The 8,688-nt window shown below is 40.1% G+C and overlaps 1 pseudogene; it reads left to right on the forward strand.

The window, feature by feature from the left end:
- The first annotated feature begins 7,643 nt into the window (after positions 1-7,643).
- On the forward strand, positions 7,644-8,060 carry LOC149207377 (elongation factor 1-alpha pseudogene; annotated as a pseudogene).
- The last annotated feature ends 628 nt before the right edge of the window (positions 8,061-8,688 follow it).

Genomic DNA, 8,688 nt, shown 5'->3' on the forward strand with positions numbered 1-8,688 from the left:
AAATGAATACTAGTTGTTTGACAAGACTGAAAGTCAATTGAAGGCTACCCAGACCACTCTATCGAACAATACATGAATGAGTCACGCGCATATCAATTTGCCTTCTTAAAAGGATCCCAAACTCATCCATACATTCAATGCCAATTGCAGTGTAGATCCTCGCTCCACAAATTCCTCCCAGACTTTCAATGCCAATGGCAATGTAGAGAAACGCATAAAAAATTGTGTAACATCAACAGGCTTCGAGAGGCAGCGGATAGTACCATGATTTCAGGAATTGACACCTGAGAAGCTAGCGAAGGCTAGACTTGTGAGGGAGAAAGCATTTGGCACAACTAAGGATCGGATGTTATACATAGAACAGTGTGTAAATTCAAGGGCATTGACAATTTTTATTTGTGGTGGAAACAAGATGATGATAGAAGAGACAAAGCAAAGCCTTCATGATGCACTTTGTGTTGCCTAGAACTTGATTCATGATATTTCAATCGTATATGGTGGTGGATCTGCAGAAATTTCATGTTCACATGTTGTACAAGCTACCGCTGACAAGATTTTTGGAGTGGAGCGGTATGTAGTTTGGGCATTTGCAGATGCTCTATATGTGATGGCAGGAGTCAAGATATGGTGGTGTTATCACTCTAGGAAACTCTCCTAGGTTACAGCTCGGAGATGCCTGGTAACATATAATCTTCAATATTGTTCTCTGAACTATTGGAATGAATGATGGTTTGGATCAAGCCAGATAACCATTTCAACTTTGTTTTTACTCAAGACATGCATGAACACCCTCAGCTTACAAGGCTTTAGACTACTAATTCTCAATATTTTGTAGATTCAATGAATAGATGGAGAATACTGACTATACCTGTAGATGCATATATAAACACATATGAATGGCTAGCTACAGGTATCAAATGAGAATACTGACTGTATCGGCAGATGCATATATAAACACATATGAATGGCTAGCTACAGGCAGTAAAAGAAGCTTGAAAATCTAATTTATCAATGTAGAGATAAGATGACAGTTATCTAGCATTAGATACAGAAGAAACATGAACAACATGTTCAAGTGCAAGCTTAGAACAGAAGATAAAACGGAATATTGAACATATAACAGCAAAAGAAGCTTATATTTTCTAATGAATGAAGATGAGACGCTTGAGTAGAAAAGTCTCTACAGTCTCTAGAAGTTGAACCCTTGTTACATCTTTCTTTCAGCCATTTATAGGACTTTTACAATGCTCCTGAGTTTTCAAAGGCTCGGAGTGTCTTAATCTATCCTCTCTGTCTTGTTAACAGTTTGATGCCCTAACTAGGTAAGCATGGCTCAAAGGTTTCTTCTTCTAACAGCAAAATAACCTCATTCTAGTATTTTACAGCGCTGGCAAGGAGCTCTCTCATGCCAAAGAGGCTACATCATCATTTGGGTTGATTTGGCTGTGTTGCGTTGTGCTGCTCCATGATGTTTCTGTTTGTTTGGATGAGCTGCGCATGCTATGATGCTCCATGATCACTTTCCAACCTCTGTTTCCCGATAATTTGTCTCCCGACCTCTGTGATCCCTTTAAAATGGTTAACAATGATTGTTTTCTGTTTTATACAGAAAACATTGTAATATTGTAAATCCCACCCATTTCTATTTCTTTCGGACTTAAAAAGTCCTTAAACATGGCTTATTCATCTATCGGGTCCGCCCTTAGGGTCGTTGTCGCCTATGACAAGTGGCCTGCTCCCTTTGTTCCCTTTGTATTATGAAATACTTAAAAACATGGTAAATACATTAAAAAATGGCTCCCTCCGGACTTCAAATATTATATATTTCATTCCCAAACCCTTTTGGGTCTGAGACTTATTGCATCGGCACTGCCCAAGGCTCCCTTTGTATTTCATTATATGACTAAAATACACGAAAATGCACTAAAATCGGCCTTTCTGCGGACTTCAAAATTTATGAAATATCATATATAATGTCGTCGGGTCCGGTTCATCAGGCCTCTGTGAAACTCCGATAGCGAAACCCCGATGTAACGTGGGTCATCGATCTGCACGCTTGATTGATGGTCCACGTTTAATCGCCGATCGTTATCACAAGTTTTTCTCTGTAATCACTGATACCCACCAATTGCCTCCGCCGATAGCAACCTACCGATCCAATCATCGGAGATCGCTGATCGGGGGTGTCCTCCACCAATCCTTAAGACCGTCATTCAAATCCACCAATTGCGATTTGCGCTTAGATCTAGGCCATTGATTGGCCAGATCTAATTGTTGTTGTGCATTAGACTGTTTAAGCCTGCGATACATGGTTTTTCATGGTTTTTGAGTGTTTTCAGTATCCCGATATTGTTTTTCCTTCCTTTTAAGGGCTCTCCTCCTATGCTTGTTTCGATATTTGGATGATCTTAAGAACTTTTGAAGACTTTCAAGAGCATATTTGGATCCATTGGCATGATTTTGCTGGCTTATGGAAACTTTAAAGAGCATATTCGAATCCATTTTTGGGCCAAATGCCAACAAGGCTAACACTGGCTCCTTCTGGGGATGAAAGCCTCCCTGTGAAGTTTCAAGAACTATAGAACAATGCCTTTCCTGTAAAAATAAGATCAAATCTTCCTCCTAGTGTTCCATTAGGCATGGAGTCTATTTTCCAATGAAATAAAACTGGAAAAAACATATTTATAGTACCAGGCTTTAAAGCCTTAAATGAAATAAAATTTCAAAAACCACCCATCAACTGGGCTACCAAAAACATCTCCTCCTTCCAGATTGTGCATAATGAAAATGTTGCTCATCTGAACTTGAGAAATGACAAGCGGGCCTGTCCATAAGGCATCAAATTCATCAAAGACTTGCAAAAGCCTATTAATTTGATCATCCTCTACAAAAACTTTGCAGCATTTGACTTTGCCAGGCAGAGATGGTCTATATTTCACCTCATCTTTGTATGCTTTCAGCCTTGGATGTTTTGCATGGAAGCTTTTGTTCACCTACTGAATGATAAGGTCTGCTTCGTACTCTGCTGTGTTATTTGTGACCTGAAAAGTTAATATGAAAGGTAAATCAATGCATTCCTGTGTGATCTGGCAAACTGGTTTTTTAAGCTGAGTGGATGCCAACTGAGATTCTTCAATCTGAAGAAAACAACCTCCAAAATCAGTGTCAACAACATATATGGGATGATTAGTGGGATTCCTTTCATCACTGATTATATAAGCCAACTGAGCTTCTCTGTATAATCTCCTTCTTTCACCTCCAAAAACTGGGACAGTAGCATAGGATAGATCATTTTGCAATGTTCCACCTAATCTCTTGATCCAACTTCTGGAAAGCAACATGCCAAACTTGGGGGGTAAATTTGCTACCACAATATCCATCATCATGCTCTTCATGGGCAGCTGAGAAAGAGTGATGGCTAGGTCCTTGATTAGTCCCAGGCATTCCACTTTTCTAGAGTCAAAATAAAACAGGTCATGATAAGGTTTGGTAATGTCAAGACCCAATTTATCCATGACAACCTTGGGCATTAGATTAGGGCTGGCTCCAGTGTCCAGAAGGTAGTTGTGAAGGATTTTATCATGAATAGATAGAGAGACATAGAATGATGGGGAGTTGTCTTCACAATTTTCAATCATTGGGCTGAGAATAATAGCTAGTTGGTCATCTTGCAGATTTACATAATCAGTGGAGGCTTGGATGGCTTTAGGATCAAGGGCCTCGAGGATGGATCTTTTGAAGGACTCATTCTTCACTAGTTCAATCAGAGGCATAGGTATTCTTAGCTTCTGAATTTCTAATTGAAAACTGAAAGGAGAAAGAGACTTCTTAAGGCCTCTTACCTCATGAGCTGGAGCTTTGAGGATGATGGGATCAACTGTCAGTTGCATTTGCTTATTAGCTTACCATACTGCAGGGATAGTAGATCTTTGAATAGGAGTTTCCTTGGCATTTTTCATCTTTGACCTCAGATTATATCTGTGCTGATCTTCAGTTTTTAGAACAACTTCACCATCCCACTCTTGGCTGATCTAGTCATTGAATAATGACTTTTCATAGGCAGCTTTGGTCAAAAAAGGGGCATTACCTTTGTCTTCCATACAATGGATCTCATCATATTCTTCAAACTACTCTTCTTCCATGACTGCATTCTGGAAATGGGTCTTCACCCTTTAGTCTTCATTGGCATCTTTGTTTCTTTGCAAAATCTGCAACTGGTCATTTCCCCTTCTATATGGATTTGGATTTGGAGGAGCAAAGGTATTAGGAACCCTTCCTTTCCCGGGGTGTTGCTCAACCTTTAGTTTGGAAATTTCAGAGGCTAATGACTCTATCATCTTGGCCATTTTATCGATCTTGGGGTCTGAAGATGATGAAGACTCACCCCTCTATCTCCTTCTATCAGCGTTTCCCTTGAGCTTCTCTGCAACCATGATGTTTGATTCTACTTCCAAGGCTGCATCCTGCATATCAGCCAAAGTAGCACATCACCTCTCCCTCAACAGTAAACAGAAGTCAGAATCAAAGGCACTGGCATAGATGAGTCTAGCAGAGGTAGTGGTGGGTTTTACTTTAGCTGGTATCTTGTTGTACATGCGGTTAAACCTTTTATTAACATCAGACAACAACTCACCATTTTCCCTCTTTAAATTAACAAAATCAGTGTGGTAGTAGAGGAGGTCCTTCTTATCCCCCCAATGCTTTAGGAATGCATCATCTAAAGCCTCAATATCTGCTATAGATCTTGGGGTCAGTTCTCTGAACCATTTTCTACCCTCTCCATCTAGGCTTTGGACAAAGCCTCTTATCGAGACATCATCTTCACTAATGTCTAGGTTATCAACATAGCTATAGAATGATTCAAGATGTTCTTTAGCTGTAACACCTTCAGTCCCAGTGAACTTAGGCATATACTTCTGATATTCTCCAGTAGGCATGGCATTCAAAGGAGTGGGCAGTACTAGAGGTCCATACCTAGCAGTTATGATTCTTTCCATTTTGGTAGGTGCTTGTGGACCTGCCATAGCTATGGTGGCTATAAGAGCACTGGCAGTCTGAATAATAGAGGGCTAAGGAGTGACTGACAAGACTAAAGGAGTATGATGGATAGGAGGCGAGGTTTCCTTTGGGCTTACAAAAAAATGATAACCTAAATAATAAGGAGCTTTATGAATCTCTGAGAGTTTTTCTTCACTACTAGTATTAGATGCTATACTCTCAACATGTATTTGATCTATTACCAGATTTTCTTGAAGAGATATAGGAGATTGTTTAGGTTTACTTGAACCTGATGCTCCTTTCTGCAATACCTTTCTTTCTTTGATGGTTTTTTGAGGATCAAGTACTAGATCAGCTTGTGACTTCTGAGGATTTCTCCGAGTATGCCTCACAAACTAAGCCAGAACTATGAAGTGGAGTCGCCAAAAGGTTCGTCCTTTAGTAGAGTCGCCAGATAGATGATTACAACCAAAAAGTGCCTAGACTTTGTCTATCATCAAAGCTAGATCTGTGTCGTCTCCCAGGGAAGCTGAGCTTTAGTTTCCTCTCCCCGGCAACGGCGCCAATTATGTTATCACTCCAGGAAACTCTCCTAGGTTGCAGCTCGGAGATGCCTGGTAACATATAATCTTCAATATTGTTCTCTGAACTATTGGAATGAATGATGGTTTGGATCAAGCCAGATAACCATTTCAACTTTGTTTTTACTCAAGACATGCATGAATGCCCTCAGCTTACAAGGCTTTAGACCACTAATGCTCAATAGTTTGTAGATTCAATGAATAGATGGAGAATACTGACTATACCAGCATATGCATATATAAACACATATGAATGGCTAGCTACAGGCAGCAAATGAGAATACTGACTGTACCGGAAGATGCATATATAAACACATATGAATGGCTAGCTACAGGTAGTAAAAGAAGCTTGCAAATCTAATTTATCAACGCAAAGATAAGATGACAGTTATATGGCATTAGATACAGAAGAAACATGAACAACTTGTTCAAGTGCAAGCTTAGAACAGAAGATAAAATGGAATATTGAACATATAACAACAAAAGAAGCTTATATTTGCTAATGAATGAAGATGAGACGCTTGAGTAACAAAGTTTCTACAGTCTCCAGAAGTTGAACCCTTGTTACATCTTTCTTTCAGCCATTTATAGGCCTTTTATAATGCTCCTGAGCTCTCAAAGGCTCGAAGTGTCTTAATATGTCCTCTCTATATTGTTAACTGTTTGATGCCCTGACTAGGAAAGCAAGGCTCGGAGGTTTCTTCTTATGATAGCAGAATAATCTCATTCTGGTATTTTGTAGCGCTAGCAGGGAGCTCTCTCATGCCAGAGATGCTACATCATTGTTTGGGTTGATTTGGTTGTGTTGCATTGTACTGCTCCATGATGTTTTTGTTTGTTTGGATGAGCTGCGCATGCTGTGATGCTCCATGATCACTTTTCGGCCTCTGTTTCCCAGCAATCTGTCTCCCAACATCTGTGATCCCTTTAAAATGCTTAATAATGATTGTTTTCTGTTTTATACAGAAAACACTATAATATTGTAAATCCTGCCCATTTATGTTTCTTTCAGACTTAAAAAGTCCTTAAACATGGCTTATTCATCTATCAGGTCCGCCCTCAGGGTCGTAGTCATCTATCGCAAGTGGCCTGGTCCCCTTGTTCCCTTTGTATTATGAAATACTTAAAAACAGGGGAAATACATTAAAAAATGGCTCCCTCTGGACTTCAAATATTATATATTTCATTCCCGAACCCTTTCGGGTCCGGGTCTTATCGCATCGACGCTGCCCAAGGCTCCCTTTGTATTTCATTATATAACGAAAATACACGAAAATTCACTAAAAACGGCCTTTCTGCGAACTTCAAAATTTATGAAATATCATACATAGTGTCGTTAGGTCCGGTTCATTGGGCCCCTATGAAACTCCAATAGCCAAACCCCAATGTAACGTGGGTCGTTGATCTGTGTGCTTGATCAATGATCCATGTTTAATTGCCGATCGCTATCACAAGTTTCGCTTTGTAATTGTCGATACCTATCGATTGCCTCCGTTGATAGAAACCCACCGATCCGATCATCGGAGATCGTTGATCAGGGGTGTCCTCCGCTGATCCTTAAGACCACCGATTTTGATTTACCACTTAGATCTGGGCCATTGATCGGCCAGATCTAATGGCTACTATCCGTTGGACTATTTAATTCTATGATACATGGTTTTTCATGGTTTTTGAGTGTTTTTAGCCTCCCGATAGTGTTTTTCCTTCCTTTTAAGGGCTCTCCTCCTAAGCTTGTTTTGATATTTGGATGATCTTAAGAACTTTTGAAGACTTTTAAGAGCATATTTGGATCTATTGGCATGATTTTGCTGGCTTATGGAGACTTTAAAGAGCATATTCGGATCCATTTTTGGGCCAAACGCCAACAAGGCTAACAGGTGGCACAAATCGATGCCCTGAATCGAATTGTAATTTAGTTTGACCAGCTACCACAGCGTGGATGAGCTCCTTGAATGCGAATTTGAAATGAGAAACAACAATGGCTTTGATATCAATCTTTTTTCCTCTTCATCTTATGCGAGTCTCTCTGTTCTCCACGCCACTGCAAAGCTGTTCTGCGGTGCTTCTGATTCTCCAAACTCAAGCAACCATTTTTGTAAGAGAATTTAGTTCATCATGGGAAAGGAGAAAACCCATATCAACATTGTGGTTATTGGCCATGTCGACCCCGGCAAGTCAACAACCACTGGGAATTTGATCTACAAGCTTGGAGGAATTGACAAGTGTGTGATTGAACGCTTTGAGAAAGAAGCTACTAAGATGAACAAGAGGTCATTCAAGTATGCTTGGGTTCTTAACAAGCTCAAGGCTGAACATGAACGTGGTATCACAATTGATATTGCACTGTGGAATTTTGAGACAGCTAAATACCACTGCAATGTGATTGATGCCCCTGGCCATCATGATTTTATCAAGAACATGATTACTGGAACATCTCAGGCTGACTGTGCAGTTTTGATCAAGCTATGGTGGCACTCGTAAACCAAGTTTGAATCTCACCTCTCTTTGGTAGCTTAACATGGAGCCCTTTGAGTTCATGTTGAATACATCTCGCAGTTATGACACAAATGGTGCAAATGGTATGCCCTGTACCTCATCCTCGTCCGCTAGAAACATGAATATGAATCTTGGCATGAATCTCAATTTTGGCGTTAAATATCACTCGAGACCAGAATTGAAAAGTAACGCACTATTATAGTTCTGACAAGGAGCATTTATGTGCACAATAGAGACAACAAATGTTAAAGAGACAAGAGCACTGAGGTCTTCTAAAACAACAACATGGAGCTATGTAAAATACAACTAATGCAAAAATGAGACGTATGCACAAAATGACTATGGTGCAGGCAACAGCCAAAAGTGCCGACAAACTTGTTGACTGGTGCTTGAATGTAGGCGGAAGGTTTGCTAGAATTTAAATGACCCCTAAAAACACAATCAAGCACCCAACATGCGAATATGATGGACAGAGGGGCGTTTTTGCTAGAAGAACAGTGCAGAATGGCAGAGACATAATTAGATGAAATGGCTTGGTGCATGTAAGTAGCAGACCTGATAGACAGAGGGACAGGCTCTAAACCTGGTGTGGATGGACAGCATGGAGGTGAGA

Source organism: Pinus tabuliformis, chromosome 1_2, assembly GCF_031772625.1.
Source record: "Pinus tabuliformis cultivar Carrire ecotype Pingquan chromosome 1_2, CPIR1, whole genome shotgun sequence".
In the NCBI taxonomy this organism is placed as follows: Eukaryota; Viridiplantae; Streptophyta; class Pinopsida; order Pinales; family Pinaceae; genus Pinus; species Pinus tabuliformis.